Source organism: Vitis riparia, chromosome 19 (assembly GCF_004353265.1).
Source record: "Vitis riparia cultivar Riparia Gloire de Montpellier isolate 1030 chromosome 19, EGFV_Vit.rip_1.0, whole genome shotgun sequence".
NCBI classification, from domain to species: domain Eukaryota; kingdom Viridiplantae; phylum Streptophyta; class Magnoliopsida; order Vitales; family Vitaceae; genus Vitis; species Vitis riparia.
The window spans coordinates 14,282,125-14,300,175 of NC_048449.1; positions in this window are offsets into that span (position 1 = coordinate 14,282,125).

Below are 18,051 nucleotides of genomic sequence, written 5' to 3' on the forward strand. Positions count from 1 at the left end.
TAGGGCTATAGATTTATCAATTTTAAACTGATTAGTCATTTTGATGGTCTCTTCTAGAGTGCCAAGTTTTTCTTGGGTTCTCCTCTTCCGGGGAGTTACATCCTTTGAGCCGACAAGTCTACCACGCTTCAGGCGTATCTTAGATTCATTTGTTAACTGTCCTACAGGGACATCAATCCGTGCTGGAGTATTTGCAGTCGGGATATGTGACTTTGTCACTTTCTTGGTATCAATGAATGCATCTGGTAATTGATTTGCAAGATTTTGCAAATGAATGATCCTTTGAACTTCTAGTTCACATTGATTTGTACGAGGATCAAGATGGGTCATAGTAGATGCCTTCCAACTAATTTCTCGTCGTTCTTCAAGAATCGATTTTTCTCTCCCTAATGATGGGAAAACACTCTCATTAAAATGACAATCCGCAAAGCGGGCTGTAAAAACATCGCCCGTCAAAGGTTCAAGATATCTTATGATAGATGGAGAATCAAAACCTACATAAACCCCAAGTCTTCGTTGGGGATCCATTTTAGTGCGTTGTGTAGGTGCAATTGGTACATATACTGCACAACCAAAGATTCGTAAGTGAGAGATATTTGGTTGTTTTCCAAGCACAAGTTGTGAAGGGGAGTATTCATGGTAAGTTGTAGGTCGAATACGGACTAAAGCTGCAGCATGCATAATAGCATGTCCCCAAGCGGAAGTAGGTAATTTGGTTTTCATTAGTAATGGTCGAGCTATTAATTGGAGACGTTTGATGAAGGATTCTGCTAAACCATTCTAGGTATGAGTATAAGCAACAGGATGCTCAATATTTATCCCTACTGACATGCAATAGTCAATGAATGTTTGAGAAGTAAATTCGCCAGCATTATCAAGACGTATTGTCTTAATTGGATAATCTGGAAATTGTGCTCGTAATCTGATTATTTGTGCAAGGAGTCTAGCAAAGGCTACGTTACATGTAGAAAGGAGACAAACATGTGACCACCTAGTAGAAGCATCTATTAAGATCATAAAATAACGGAATGGTCCATATGGTGGATGGATTGGCCCACATATGTCCCCATGTATTCTTTCTAAAAAGATTGGTGACTCAGATATGACTTTAGTAAAAGATGGTCTGATTATCAATTTACCTTGTGAGCAGGCAGCACATGAGTATTCATTGGGCGAAAGAATCTTCTGGTTCTTTAGTGGATGCCCATGTGAGTGTTCGATTATTCGACGCATCATTGAAGACCCTGGGTGACCTAGCCTGTCATGCCAAAGGACAAAAACTTTTGGGTCGTTGAACTTCTGGTTCACGACAACATATGATTCAATAGGCTTTATAGTTGTATGATACAACCCAGAGGAGAAAGCCGGGAGTTTTTCCATTATAAGCTTCTGGCCAGATATGATGGAAGTAATATAAAGATATTCTACATTATCTTCATTCATAGTTTCAATATGATATCCATTTCTGCGGATATCTTTAAAACTGAGCAAATTTCTTCTGGATTTGCTAGAATATAACGCATCATTTATATGGAATCTAGTTCCATTTGGCAACATTATGTTTGCTCTTCCAGAGCCTTCAACTAAGTTTGTAGTACCAGATATGGTACTTACATTAGCTTTTATTAATGTCAATTCGAGGAAATATCTTTTATCTCGAAGAATTGTGTGCGTGGTCGCACAGTCCGCGAGACATACATCATCCTCATTCATCTTGAGACCAAATAACACATGGATTTCAGATATAACAAAAAAACAGGGCATAATGTAAATAACAAAGTAAATCAGATGTAAATATAAGACATAATAATATATTATTTTATATATAAAGTAACATCAATCAATGTTAATTTTTTCATCATTTATCAAATGGTCTGTTTTTTCATTGGGACCTCCAAAGAAATCAATGTCATAGTAGGTTAGGTCCAATCCATCACCATCGGTAAAGTTCATCTCTATCTCTTTTCCTTTAGCTTTTATTGATGCTTGATAGAGGTCGACTAAATGTTTGGGCGTACGACAGGTACGCGACCAATGCCCCTTCATACCACATCTATAACAATTATTCTCATGGTTCTTAGGAGGTTTATCTTGTATACGCTTCCCATTTTCTTGTATTGTCTCAGTATTGTTCCACTTCTGGTGATGCAATGAGGCTTTCATTTTCTGAGAATTATTACTATAAGAACCATGGTATCGGGATTTCTTCCACGACCACGACCACGTCCTCGTCCTCGTCCACGTCCACGAGTTTGGGACGATATTGCATTCACTTCAGGGAATGGTTCAGATCCAGTTGGACGAGACTGGTGATTTCTCATCAAAAGCTCATTATTTTGTTCAGCAACAAGAAGACATGATATTAATTCAGAATATTTTGTAAATCTACGCTCTCGATATTGCTGCTGCAGGAGCACATTCGAGGCATGAAACGTAGTAAAAGTTTTCTCTAACATGTCTTCCTCTGTGATTTTTTCTCCACACAGCTTTAATTGAGAGCTGATTTTGAAAAGTGCAGAGTTGTATTCACTAACAGTTTTAAAATCTTGCAACCTTAGATGCATCCAATCATATCGAGCTTTTGGGAGAATCACAGTTTTCTGGTGGTCATATCTTTCTTTCAAATTACTTCATAGAGTAAATGGGTCCTTTACCGTAAGATACTCATTTTTTAAACCTTTATGGAGGTGATGGCGAAGGAAAATCAATGCTTTTGCGCGATCCTGCAGGGATGCTTGATTTCCTTGTTTGATCGTAGCTCCAAGGTTCATTGCATCAAGATGTAATTCAGCATCAAGGATCCAAGATAGATAGTTCTTTCCCGAAATGTCAAGTGCCACAAATTCGAGTTTTGTGATATTCGACATTGTCAAATAACTTCATATATATGACAAAACAATATTATTAAAATCAGTTATAATAACTTGATAGCATTGGTATAACTTTGATTATAAACAAAATCAAATAATTTGTTTATAACTTTTAACAATATGTAACAAAACAAATCAACAATAATATAAATATGTAAAATTTTATTCTATATAAATAACTTCAAGTTTAAGATACGAGAATTACCTTCAGAGCAATTCGTGCTGATAACGTGTTGTAAAACAAAGACAAATATAATGCAAATCAAAGTAGTAGAGATAAAATATATCTTACTTTGATATATAATATGGAAGAAGGAATCAAAGAAGAGAATTGAGAAAGTGAAAGAAAGAGAGAAAGAGAGAGAATGAGAGGAAGAGCTTTCTTTCTTTCTCGGGATGCTTTTACATGGAGGGGTAAGAAGCCTTTTATAGGCTTCATAATATGAACTCCATTTACTCATCTTTAAGATGAGTAATGGGAGTTCATAATGGCCATCAATGTGGTCATTCATTCTTTTCATTTATAACATTATCATCATTATTAACATATTATTAATATTATTATTTAGGATATTAGTTTTATATCATTAATATTCCATATGTATCATTATTCATATTTTTATTATTATAATGTTATTGATTATAAACCAATCTTAGAATATAATCTTTCTTTCATCTAATTCTTAAATCTTATAGGCTTTATTATAAAAATCATGCTTAATAATGATTCATTAAATGTATAATGCTAGTACACTGATATTATGTATTAATATAAAAGCCAATGTATACGTACCACAAAAATGTAATGATCTTACAACATGAATACTTTAAATGTCTTATACATTACTACATAACCTAACTTTATTTTAAAGTTTTCCTTTTAAACAAGCATTGATGAATGGTTGTTATATATTTTATGTATTTTTTAACATTTCATCTACTATAAATTAACCTTATAAGACATTTTTTTTATAAGGTGTATGAGTTTCATTATAAGAATTATTGCTAATAAGAATGCATCTAGTATATGATCATTATAAGAATTATCAATACTAATTTTTTATTGTAATATTTTCTTAATAATCATATTGTAAAAAACAATTGAAAATTTATGAAAGTTTATATAAAAAAACTGTCTTCAATACATGAATGAAACAATATTTGTAAAATTATTTTATTATTATTCTTATTGTATAAGTTATATATAATATTTTTAAAAATTTGAAATAATAATTATAATAATAATAACAATAATAATAACTAATGAAACTATAATTTGTAAATTAATTATTATATTATTTATAGATGTGTTATTATTATCATTTTTTTGATAGGTTATATTATTTATATAAAATAACAATAATAATAATAACAATTATAATTATAATAACTAGAAAAGAAAAAATAAAATAAAATAGAGAAAAGGACAAAAAAATAAGTGTTGTAAAAAGAGGATAAATGCAACACAAATAAAAAGTAGAGAACAACTATATATTATTTTAATAATAATATATAATGGGAAGGAAAGAATCAGAAAAGAGAATTAACAGAGTTGAAAGAATGAAAGACATAGAAAATAAGAGAGATAATTTCTTTCTTTCCTTGGGATGCATCTTACAAGGGATGGGAAGCCATTTTATAGGCTTTCCAAATGGCTTCCATTAATGAATATTAATGGAAGTCATAAATAATATTAATGAATATTTAATATAATAAATGTGGTGGTATTCATTGCTTCATTTATAACACTTTTCCTTGGATGTCCACCACATTAGAAGAATATGTCTCGGTAAAACCTTGCTAGTAAAAAAACCCTATAGGAAAAACCTAGCAAAGGAAAAATAGTACAATATTCTAATAATTCTTTAAGTTGATCTTGATATGTTAAGACTTTCTCATTAAAAACCTTGCTAGTAAAACCCAACAGGACAAAACTTGGACGAAGGGAAAAAAAAAGTACAGTACACTAACACCCTTTTACAAGCATACTCGCCCTCATGTCAATATCCTTGAGTTGATGCATTCCAATCTTGTGTATTAACTTCTTCAATGTTGAGGTTGGCAATGACTTTGTGAATAAATATGCTAGATTATCACTTGAGCATATTTGTTGCACATCAATTTCACTACTTTTCCGGTGTTCATGTGTATAAAAGAGTTTTGATGAAATGTGTTTAGTTCTATCTCTTTTAATATGACCTCCTGTTATTTGTGCAATGCATGCAATATTATTTTCAAATAATATTGTCGGGTCACTTTTGATAGAGGAGAGTCCACATGGTTCTCGAATATATTGTATCATAGATCTTAGTCATATACATTCATGACTTGCTTCATGAATTACAAGTATTTCTAAATGATTTGATAATGTGGTCATCATTGTTTGTTTGATAGATCTCTATGAAATAATAATACCATTGTAATTAAACATATACCTTGTTTGTGAACTACCTTTATGTGGATCTGAAAGGTATCCTACATTTGTATATCCAAGCAATTGTTACTTGATTCTCTTGAGTAAAATAGACCGTAGTTTCGCAAAGATAGCGCAATATATGTTTGATACCATTTCAATGTCTTCAAGTTAGAGTGGAACTGTATCTTGCTAATAAATTGACATAAAAAGCAATGTTTAGACATGTACAATTGGCAAGATATATAAGTGCACCAAAAACACTAATATATGGTACTTTAGGACCAAGTACTTCTTCACTTTTTTCGCAAGGCCGAAATGGGTCATTTTTCACATCAAGTGATCAGACAACTATTGGAGAAGTTAAATGATGCACTTTATCCATATAAAAATGCTTCAAAATTTTCTTAATTTATGTTGATTGATATCCTAAAACTCCATTTGGAAAATGCTCGATTTACAAACCAATAGAAAATTTTGTTTTTCCAAGATTCTTCATCTCAAATTCCTTTTTTAAGTAATTTTTTGTTCTTATGAGCTCTTCAGGAGTTTCAACAAGATTTAAGTCATCAACATACACTACAATAATTGCAAATTCGGTTTCTAATTTCTTAATGAAGATGCACGGACATATAGGGTTATTCACATACCTTCTTTTAGTAAGTATTTGCCAAGGTGATTGTACCACATGCATCTAGCTTACTTTAATCTATACAAGGATCATTGTAGCTTGATTGAGTACATGTTACAAGTCTTTGTATTATTTGTTTTAGGTAGTTTAAAATCTTTCAGGGATTTTCATGTATATATCATTATTTATAGATCTATGTAAATATGTTGTAATAACATTTATGAGACACATATCTAGTCCTTATGAGACTACCAAACTAATTAAGAAACAAAATGTGATTGCGTCCATGACGAGAGAGTATGTTTCCTTGTAGTCAATACCTGGTCTCTGAAAGAAACCTTGTGCTACTAATTGCTCTTTATATCTTATGATTTCATTATTCTCTTTGTGTTTTCATACAAATACCCATTTTTACCCAATAGGCTTTACATCTTCAAGTGTTTGGAGTACAAGTCCAAAAACTTCTCGTTTTGTTAATAAGTTTAACTTTGCTTGCATAGCTTCTTTCCATTTTGGCCAATCATTTCTATGTCAGCATTCTTCCACATTTCGTGGTTCGGGATCTTCATAATTTCTTATGATATATATCATGGGCCACTTGAAAAGCACAAATATTGTTAATTGCAATATTATTTAGATCCCATTTTTCTCCTGTGTGTACATAACTTACTAGGATCTCACAATTTTCAGGTACCTGTACCTCTTCAGGGGCTTCTTGTTCAATATGTGCCTCTTCAAGGTCTTTTTGTTCAATATGTGCCTTTTCAAGGGGTTTCGACATTATTTGTGCCTCTTTTAGGGCTATAGATTTATCAATTTTAGACTAATCAATCATTTCAACGACCTCTTCTATAGTGCAAAGTTTTTCTTGTGTTCTCCTCTTTTAAGGAGTTACATCATTTGAGTCGACAGGTCTACCACGTTTCAAGCGTATCTTAGATTCATTTGTCAACTGTCCTATAGGGACATCAATCCATGCTAGAGTATTTATAGCTGGGATATGTGACTTTGTCACTTTCTTTGTATCAATGAATGCATTTGGTAATTGGTTTGCAAGATTTTGCAAATAAATGATCCTTTGAACTTCTAGTTCATATTGATTTGTACGAGGATCAAGATGGGACATAGTAGATGCATTCCAAGTAATTTCTCACTGTTCTTCAGGAATTGACTTTTCTCCCCCTAATGACGGGCAAACACTCTCATTAAAATGACAATCTGCAAAGCGGGCTATTAAAACATCGCCTGTCAAAGGTTCAAGATATTTGTGAAACCAAGGTTTGGTTAATCTCGATTTTGATGATAACAAAACAAGGTTTGGAACTAATGATTATATTTCAAGTGTGATTAGACAAGAAGATTTCCAAAGTGGCAACTAGAAAGACAAAATCACGACAAAGAGAAATCAATAAGAAGAAAAATACCTCAAAGAGAAGTGTTTTTCAAAGCCTAAACTTTATAGGATCTCTTGGTAAGGTTGTTGATGCACTAGGTATTTTATGCATTACATTATTACTTTATGCACCAAAATCATTCAAAAGTAATTTTGTATTAAATCCTTTAAAATTGGATGATTTCATGTTTTCAATTGAAACCTTATGTCAAATGTTTTCCAAACTTGTTTTAAAGGTTTAAGTTGAAAATGATGGTTGTTGAGCCAAAAACAACTCAACTTGTTGAACCAGATGAGGAACTGGTCGACCTGTTTAGCTCAATCAATCGAAGGGTACAAAAACATTTTCTCTCATCAAGAATGCTTGCTCAACTGATCAAGGTCTGGTCAAGGTCCAATGGTCACCTACCAAGCATTAAATGCTAACAGCTAGTCAACCGGTCGACCCCTAGCTCAACCGATCAAACCCTTAATGGCTAGTTTGGTCATTTTCCTCAATAAAAAGGTTTCAATCTTCATTGTTTCAATAGTTTAACCTTCCAAAACCCTTCTTAAATATATTTGAGCCTTAGGATAGTGTTTTTCAGTGCACCATTATTATAAAACTTGCATATCATTTGTGCACCTTTCAATCCTATCTTCATTTGTAAATCTTTGAGAAGAGAAGTCTAAATGTGTGATATCATTTAGGGATTCTCAAGTGTGGGGTATCACTTGAAGGGTTGTTCAAGAGTGGGGTATCTCTTGAAGATTGTAAAGGGTTCTTGGAGCCAAAAGTCCAAGAGGGTGGATTGGAACTATAATCCAATTGTATTGCTTGAAGGCTTGGTTTGGAAGCCTTGAAATAATGGAACCTCAAGCTTGGGATTGAAGTTAGAGGAGAGTGGACGTAGGTTGGGTTACACTGAACCACTATGAAAATCATGTGTTTGCATTCTCTCTTCCCTACTCTTTTACTTTATATGCAATTGTCTTTATAGTGTTTTATTATATATTTGCATATAATTGTCTCTTGTATTCATATAATTTAAATTTGAAAAAAGAGACCATCACTCTATTCACCCCCCTACCCCCTGTAGGGTGATTACCCTAGGTTGAATTAGCCTCATTTTTCTAACAATATCTTATGATAGATAGAGAATTAAAACCTAAATTCTTCATTGGGGACCCATTTTAGTGTATTGTGTAAGTGCAATTGGTACATATACTGCACAACCAAAGATTCGTAAGCGAGATAGTTAGTTGTTTTCTAAGTGTGAAACCAAGGTTTGGTTAATCTTGATTTTGATGATAACAAAACAAGATTTAGAACTAATGATCATATTTCAAGAGTGATTAGGCAAAATGACTTCCAAAGTGGAAATCCAAAGACAAATCAAGCCAAGGAGAAATCATGAAGAAGAAGACCACCTCAAAGAGAAGAGTTTTTCAAGACCAAAGCTTCTTAAGATCTCTTTGTAAGGTTGTTGGTGCACTAGGACTTTCATGCATTTCATTCTTTATTTATGCACCAAAATCATCCAAGAGTAATATTATTTTAAATATCTTAAGAATTGGATGATTTCATGTTTTCAACTAAAACCTTGTATTAAATGATTTTCAAACTTGTGTTAAAAGGTTTTAAGTTGAAAAGGTTGAGTGTTGAGCCAAAAAAATGGCTCAACCGGTTGAGGTCCAGTCAAGGTTCGGTTGAGGTCCGGTTGAGGCCCAACGGTCACTTTTCCTAACAGCTAGTCAACTGATCGAACCCCCAACGACTAGTTTGGCTTTTTTCTTCTATAAAAAGGCTTCAATCTTCATTGTTTTATGAGCTTAACCTTCCCAAATCATTCTTGAATATATTTGAGCCTTGGAAGAGTGTTTTTTAGTGCATCATTGTTTAATAACTTGCATATCTTTAGTGCACCATTCAATCCTAGTTTTTCTTGTATCTTTGAGCCTAAAGTTCTATTACTAGGATTTTTGTGAGATCAATCTTTGTATATCTTTGAGAGGAATTTTCTCAAGTGAGGGGTATCACTTGAGAGGTTGTTCAAGAGTGGGATAACTCTTGAGAAGTGTAAAGGGTGCTTGGAGCCAAAAGTCCAAGAGGGTGAATTGGAACCATAATCCAGTTGTAAAGAGATTGGAAGCTTGGTTGAAACTTCAAGATAGTGGAACCCTCACTCGGTTAGGAGGTTAAGGAGAGTGGACGTAGGCAAGGAATTGCCGAACCACTATAAACTCTCGTGTTTGCACTCTCTCTTCCCTAACTCTTTTAAATTATATGAAATTGTCTTTATTTTGTTCATTATATATTTGCATATAATTGTCTCTTATTTTTGCATAGTTTAAATTTGTGAAAAAGAGACCATCACCCTATTTACCCCCCCACCCCCCTCTAGGGTGATTACCATAGTTTGGATTAGCCTCAAATTCCTAACACTAAGTATGGGTTGTGAAGGGAAGTATTCATGGTAAGTTGTAGGTCGAATACGATCAAAAGTTGCAGCATGCATAATAGCATGTCCCTAGGTAGAAGTAGGTAATTTGGTTTTCATTAGTAATGATCGAGCTATTAATTGGAAATGTATAATGAAGGATTCTGCTAAACCATTTTGGGTATGACTATGAATAATAAGATGGTCAATATTTATTGCTACCAATAAACAATAGTCAATGAATGTTTGAGAAGTAAATTCGCCAACATTATCAAGACATATTGTTTTAATAGGATAACCTTGGAATTGTGCTCATAATTTGATCATTTGTGAAATGAGTCTAGCAAAGGCAACATTATATGTAGAAAGGAAACAAACATGTGACACCTAGTAGAAGCATCTATTAAGATCATAAAATAACAAATTGGTCCACATGGTGGATGGATAGGCCCACAATGTTCCCATGTATTCTTTCTAAAAATACTGGTGACTCTCAGATATGACTTTAGTAAAAGATGGTCTGACTATCAATTTACCTTGTGAGCAAGCAACACATGAGAATTCATTGGGCAAAAGACTCTTCAGGTTCTTTAGTGGATGCCCATGTGAGTGTTCAATTATTTGACGCATCATTTAAATAAGTTTGTAGTACCATATATGGTACTTACATTAGCTTTTATCAATGTCTATTCAAAGAAATATCTTTTATCTTGAAGAATTTTGTGCATGGTTTCACATTCTGCAAGACATACATCATCCTCATTCATCTTGAGACCAAATAACATGTGGATTTTAGATATAACTGGTATTAAAAAAATAAGGCATAATATAAATAACAATATAAAAGAAAATATAATAATTAGATATAAATATAAGACATAATAATATATTATTTGATATATTAAGTAACACCAATCAATGTTAGCATTCTTATAATTTATTAAATAGCCTGTTTTTTCATTAAGACCTCCAAAGAAATCAATGTCATAGTAGGTTAAGTCCAATCCATCACCATTGGTAAAGTTCATCTCTATCTCTTTTCCTTTTCTTTTATTGATGTTTGGTAAAGGTCGACCAAATGTTTGAGTGTACAATAGGTATGCGACCAATGGCCCTTCATACCACATTTATAACAATTATTCTCATGGTTCTTTAGAGGTTTATCTTGTAAACGCTTCCCATTTTCTTGTTTTGCCTCAGTATTATTCCACTTTTGGTGGTGCAATGAAGCTTTCCTTTTATGAGAATTTGAGGAATTATTACCATAATAACCATTATATCGGGGATTCCTTCCACGACCACGACCATTTCCTCGTCCTCGTCCACGTCCACGAGTTTGGGACGATATTGCATTCACTTCAAAAAATGGTTCAGATCCAAATGGATGAGACTAGTGATTTCTCATCAAAAGCTCATTATTTTTTTCAATCACAAGAAGACATGATATTAATTCAGAGTATTTTGTAAATCTATGCTCTTGGTATCACTACTGTTAGAGCACATTCGAGGCATGAAATGTAGTAAAGTTTTTTCTTCTTCTGTGATTTTTTTCTCCACATAGCTTTAATTGAGAGCTGATTTTGAAAAGTGTAGAGTTATATTCACTAATAGTTTTAAAATCCTACAACCTCAAGTGCATCCAATCATATCGAGCTTTTGGGAGAATCACAATTTTTTTGTGGTCATATCTTTCATTCAAATTACTCCATAGAGTAAAAGCATCCTTTACTATAAGATACTCATTTTTAAAACCTTTATAGAGATGATGGCGAAGGAAAATCAACGCTTTTGTGTGATCCTACAAGGATGCTTGATTTCCTTTTTTAATCGTAACTCCAAGATTCATTGCATCAAGATGTATTTCAGCATTAAGGATCTAAGATAGATAGTTCTTTCCTTAAATGTCAAGTGCCACAAATTCGAGTTTTGTGAGATTTGACATTGTTAAATAACTTCAGATATATGAAAACATTTCTGTATGTCTTCAAATGGAAGACGCTACTGAATCAACTCTCCATGAACAATGAAGCTATAAATAATTTATATCAATCTCAAAGAGAATTTGATACTCAGTCACAATGAAGACGCACGCTGCTATCTTCTCTTTCATATCTTGCACTGACATAACAGATGAATAATAATTTTCATCTATTGTTGTCTTTCTTTGTGTTTTTTTTTTAAATATATATGTATGGAGTGAAACATCTTTCTACCCAACAGTTTCTTTGTAATACTCTGAACTTTTAGAAAACTAAAATAATAATCAAATTTAGATAAGATTTTTAATTCTTATAAAATTAAAATCAAAAGATATTATACTTCAATCACAATCATCTACAAAACTATATCACAGCTAGATATGGAATTGGAGACATTTATAAACACACAAAAGAAAACAAAAAAGTAGGCTCCAATTTTATGAGAGGTATGGAAGTGGAGGCATTTATATATATAAGCTTCAATTTTATGACACATACCCTATTAGAAAATAATTAAGTTTTAAATTTAAAAATAAAATTTAAATGTAAAATTCAAATAATTATTTGAATTTTGAAATGAATCTATACCTATATATAATTCTATATGAATAGAGATAATTTAAATTTTGTGTACAAATTTTATTATGTCACATCGAATTTTCTCGTTTAAAATGAAAATAATAGTTTAGATTATAAAAATTTTATATCTCAATCTTAATCTTATATATTTGATAAATATTACTTTTATAATTATTAATATTTGCATTTGATAAATATTAATTTTTATTTTTATTTTTAAAATAAGTGAAAAAGAGAATATGAATGAAATTTTCTATTTTTCGAAAATATATTATTTTTATGAAAATAAGTTTAATTATCTTATATTCTATAATTTCTCTATTTTCTTTTTTGTTAGTCATTTTCTTTCTCTCCAATTTGTTTCTTTCTACATGTTGTTTTATTTCTCCACATTATTTTCTTTCTCCAACTTGTTACCAACTATATGCATTAGTGTCTTGTGTTGTTCTAGAAAAGTTGTTTCGTTTTTTTATATAAAAAATACTTACTTTATTTTCAAAATATAATAAATAATTAAGTATTCATGTTTGACATTGGATATATTAAGCCTAGAATAGATTAATTATTTATACTCTAACACGAGTCCTTTATTATTTCTCACTTTTTTAACAAGTTATCTTGGGTTTATAACTTTTTCCATTTATAACTTAAGTAAAAAAATGCTAATGTATAATTTGAGACTGGAAAAGCCAAGTCTAGTATGGTAACACCCAAAGAGAGGAGGGAGGTGAATGGGTGTAATTAAAAGAATTCTAAAATAAAGATTATATGTTATACTCAATTTTTAGCCTGTGAGATAATATTAGAGATAAACAAAATCTAAACAATCATGATAATCATAAGATATAACAATGGACACAATGATTTTTACATGGAAAATCCCCGCACTACTATGGAGATAAAAAACCACGAGGTCTAAGACTGCTAATCAAAATCCACTATACAAGATCAAGTTACACAAATTTACCTGGTCGTTTTATCCTAAAGACTTACCCTCTAATACCTACAACTTCATCAACGCCTATGATGCAATAATCTCTAATTCCTCCACTAAGTACTCTTGAGCCTTACTGAAGGGATGCAAGTTTTCAACCCTAGATTATCCAATGAATCCTTCAAATGAGAGATTAGGAATTGTGTGGTTCATTAGGCTTTCTCTCTAGGAGACTCTCTATCAATAGCAACAATAAATCAATCTCTTAACTTTTGAATGGCCATAATGGGGTATATATAGGCTTAAAGATTGAAGAGAGTCGGTATCTCAAGGTTTCCAAAAAGGATTTGCATGAAATCTCCAAAAATATTATGCCAATCTTTGGCAGAATTGGTATGACTGCTCGAGAGCTCGAGGCCGAGTGCACTTAACCATCACTTGAGCAACTTGGGCATTCGAGCGCTAGTCAAGTGCTCGAGCAGTCCCAGCGCTTGAGTGCTATTCCTTGCTCGAGCAATCCTGCCTTTTTGACAAAGTTAAATAAAAATCAATTTTATTCCAAAAAAAGAATAACGATCCTCTTTATACCCTTTAGAACCCTAATTTGCCACAAGTCAAATCTTTTAGACGTGCCTGTGATTTTCCAGTTGGACAAGTAGCAATCCTTGATCTTTAATGGAGAGTAAGTCACTATCTAAAAAGATTTCTAAGGCAAAAAATAAATTGGAACAAAATTGGCAACATACAAATAAAACTCAATGTCCTAACAGAGACACTTTAAAAAAAATTACAATGTCTATATTATTGTAGTTGTTGGTGTTGGTTTTTTTTTTTTTTTTTTTAATTATAGAAGATAAAAACATTTTCCCCTTAAGAACACATTATAATTGGTATCTTATTATATTTCAATTTCTACGTATTCAAAACACAAAATATAGCAAAACCAAAACAAATTTGTTCAACAAATTAAATTAGGAAATTCTACTTCTATAATTCCATTTGAATATGCTCCAAACCATTAAAAGGAAAAAGAAAAATAATAATAATAATAATAATAATAAAGAATAATCCTCTACCATACAATACATCTAAAGGAATGTTTGGGATGGTCAGTAGAAACTTGTTTTACCCAGCTTCTTTTGAATTCATTAATGCTAGATTTTCTCCTTCTAAATCTCTATCTATAAGATCCCTAGTTTTGTATCGTCAAAACCACAATTAATCTTAAAGCAAGTTTAGCTGCCTTATGTTATTTCCATTTAGGTAGGTAGAAAAATTGAAAAAATGTGTTCATTGAGAGTCAAAGCATACCCATTTCTATAAATACATACTTGGAATTGGAGTAAAAAAGAATTGATTTTGTATCATATAGAGATTTAGAAGGAGAAAATCCACACGCAGAATTTTATGATATGAAGAGAAGATGCAAAATTGAGAGAACAAATTTTTCTTATTGAGATTATTTTTTCATTTTTTTTCTCCATTACACTTTCCTTATTTTATATAGGAAACTAAATAGAAATAGAAACTAAAGATTGAGGGATCTTACGGATACTTTATTCCCCAATTTAAATAGAAACTAAATAGAAGTAAAAACTAAGCAGAAATAGAAACTAAAGATTAAGGGATCCCAGGGATCCTTTATTCAAGGTTGTAACATTCTCTCCTCCATCAAAAGAAGCCTTGTCCTCAAGGTTGAAACTATGGAAACTTTTGGTGAAAGTAAGCAACTTTCTATGTTACATTTTTTGGAAATGAGTTGGACAGTTGCCATGTTGTTCATTTTCAACTTTATTTTCCTTATTCCCTTGTATAGTGAAATTTTGAATTGTAGATGCTTGAGACATATGCCTTAAATCATTTTGAATTTGATTTGTTGAAACTAACTTCTTAGGACCTATAGTTGTACCTCTTAACACGAATTTTCTTCCATTAACAATAAATTCAATTTTTAAATTCTTGAAATCCCACAATATAAGTCCCAATTCAGCTGGCCATTGAATTCCCAATACCATATCGCACCCACTCAAAAGGATGAGCCTCAAATCTATCTAAAATTTCTTCCCTTGCATGTTCCATGTCAATTGCCTAATGGGAAAAACTAGGATCTATTCGTTTCCTAAGATCAGATCAAGTTAGGAATATGCATAACTATCCTAGGCTTTTTTTAAATCCTTTGCACAATGGAAAAATAACATTTTTAAACTTTAAAGGGATTCAAAAAGTGCAAACAAAATCCATACCTTAGATTTGGATGTTTCTAAATCAAATCTACGTGGTGAAGATGAAGAACGAAATCATAAAAGTCTCATAAACCCGAAGTCTTCCACTCGATGACTCGAAACTTGATCTTGACACACTTTCGGTGGGGATAAAAGGAAGAGTACATGCTATGAATCTCTCTCTCTCTCTCTCTAGAGATGGAAGATGGATCTCTAGAAAAAGCAATGGGAACCCTAACCCCTAAGGGGGTATTTATATGGTTTCCTACTAGGCTTAAGTGACTTGAGTTCACTAAAGGCTTGGGTCCCTTAATCTATCCCAAAATGGGTCCTAATTGATTAGTTAACCTAATAGGGCCTACTAATTAATCAATTAGCCCAATCCAAATACCTTGCTCACTTACCTCTATGCAACCTTGTGTGATTACCAAAACACCCTTATGTACAAAAGTGAACCTAAAGCCAATCTGACCCTTATAATCTGTGCCAACAAGGTATATGAGCTCAAAATAGGGACCACTAGAACCCATAGAAATACCGATTATCTCATAATCCAATTCTAAAGTTGATTCAACATTCCATTATAGAGAATCAACTGAACTCAAATATCCTATGTAAATAATAATAAGACACCAAGTGCTCGGGTCCATGACCTGCTATCCATTGTGTTTAGTCTTCCCATGAATTGGTGTTCGCAGTCTAACAAAGTGAAAGATATAAGCCTTTTAAGACTACCTCTACCATTCTTGAGTTACAGATTCTCCTATTGTGTGTTCAATTGACATATCTTAGCTTCAAAGAGCTTATATCAAGTTCCACCTAAGGAACTATTATGACCATAGTTTCCATGAACACACCTCCTTAGGATCACCCGATGAGACACACTGTCTTATTCCTAAGAGATATCATGGTGTCTCTATTTAGAATACTTATTGCTACTGGCACCCATCAATAGTGATCCAATCCATAAGGAGTATATGATTAGTTTACGATTTCACCCGTAGATCAAAGGCACTACTAACTTCAACACAAACGCAATATTCTCTCAAGGTTGAGAGACAACATAATGAAACAACTTGGTGAAGTCATGACTACTTGATAGCCTTAAGTCATAACTCACCATCGGTCCTGTCCAATGTGCATCCATACATATTAGTACACTCATCATAGGAAACTCATCCCAATAGCCAAGACCAATTATCCCTCTAATTAGGAAGTGGTGCACTAAAACCTCTAATGGATTGCCTAAACCCATGAATTGGTTGTGAACAAGTCATCTATTTGCAAGGAACTCATGACTTAGATCTTCAGTGCAACTCCCAATGCACCTAAGTCACGTATAATGCAAAAGATGCAGACAAAAAAGCTTATAAAGTATAATACATGGAATAAGGATAGATAAAAGTGAAACTGGAATATCATTAAATAAATAATTAATTCCAAATTTATTACATTATGTCATGCTTTTAAGGGTTCTATCCTAACATTGCCCACAAATTGCATCACTAGTAATTCTAGTTCTATTTGTTATTGCCACCTTCATGGGGTTGGTAGTTTGTATTGAGCATCTTGTTCTTTTGGCCACTACGAGATCAAGTTATGGGTGCTTCCTAAGTCAATTAGTATGGTCATGACCTTCTTTTTTATGTTGCCACGAATTCTCATGGTTTGATGAGATGTTGAACCAAATATTGCATTGATTAAAGCCACAAGATCATCCTCCTGATATCATTTTTAGCTTCACATGTTGCTTTCCCTTCACTTTTATGACCATTTAATAGAAAAAACTGTCTCATTTTATATTTATAGACAGACTCATACTTCTCATCATAATAATAACAAAACTTTTTTTCATCTCTCTTGCACTTCTACAACTGAAATCTTCTTAAGAGGTGGTAATTTGTTATTATGATTCATTATGATTCTTGTAGAGTTCATTGTACTATTCCCACATTCATTAGAGTCCTTGACTTCCTTGAGAATTACTTCCACTATTCATTTCTGCAACAAGACTAACTCGATGGCTTGGGCTAGTGTGATCGGTTGAAACATGGTGACTTGATTTTTAATTGCCTCTTTCAAGATACTAATGAAACACTAGACAAAAAATTCCTTTGATAACCCACTAGTTTTGGTCATCAATACTTTAAACTAATTTTTGTATGCCATAACCGTAGAAACCTATTTCAATTTGGTTATTTACCCCATAAGGTTATCATAAACACTAGGGCTAAACCTAGAAACAACATCTATATAAAATTGTGTCCATTTGATTTCCTTGTTACTAGCCTCGTACCCTTGAAACCTTTCTAAGGCCCTTCCTTTTAAATGTAAGGAAACCAATCCTACATTTTCCTAATTCCCAATTCTCACCTTCAAAATTTGAAATTTGAGTTTGGAAAACCTGGTTTGAATGGAGTTTATGTCATATGAGTGATAGTCTATCTTGCTTCTATTGATTGAGGCACTATACCCATTACTTGACTTCTCTATTCTTGAATTCATGTGTTTGAATTTCAAGTTTATGGTTGCAACCAACTTTGATAGTTCTAATAAGGTAGTCGCTTGTTTATCCAATGATTCTTTCAATTGTTTAATAGTATCTTCAAG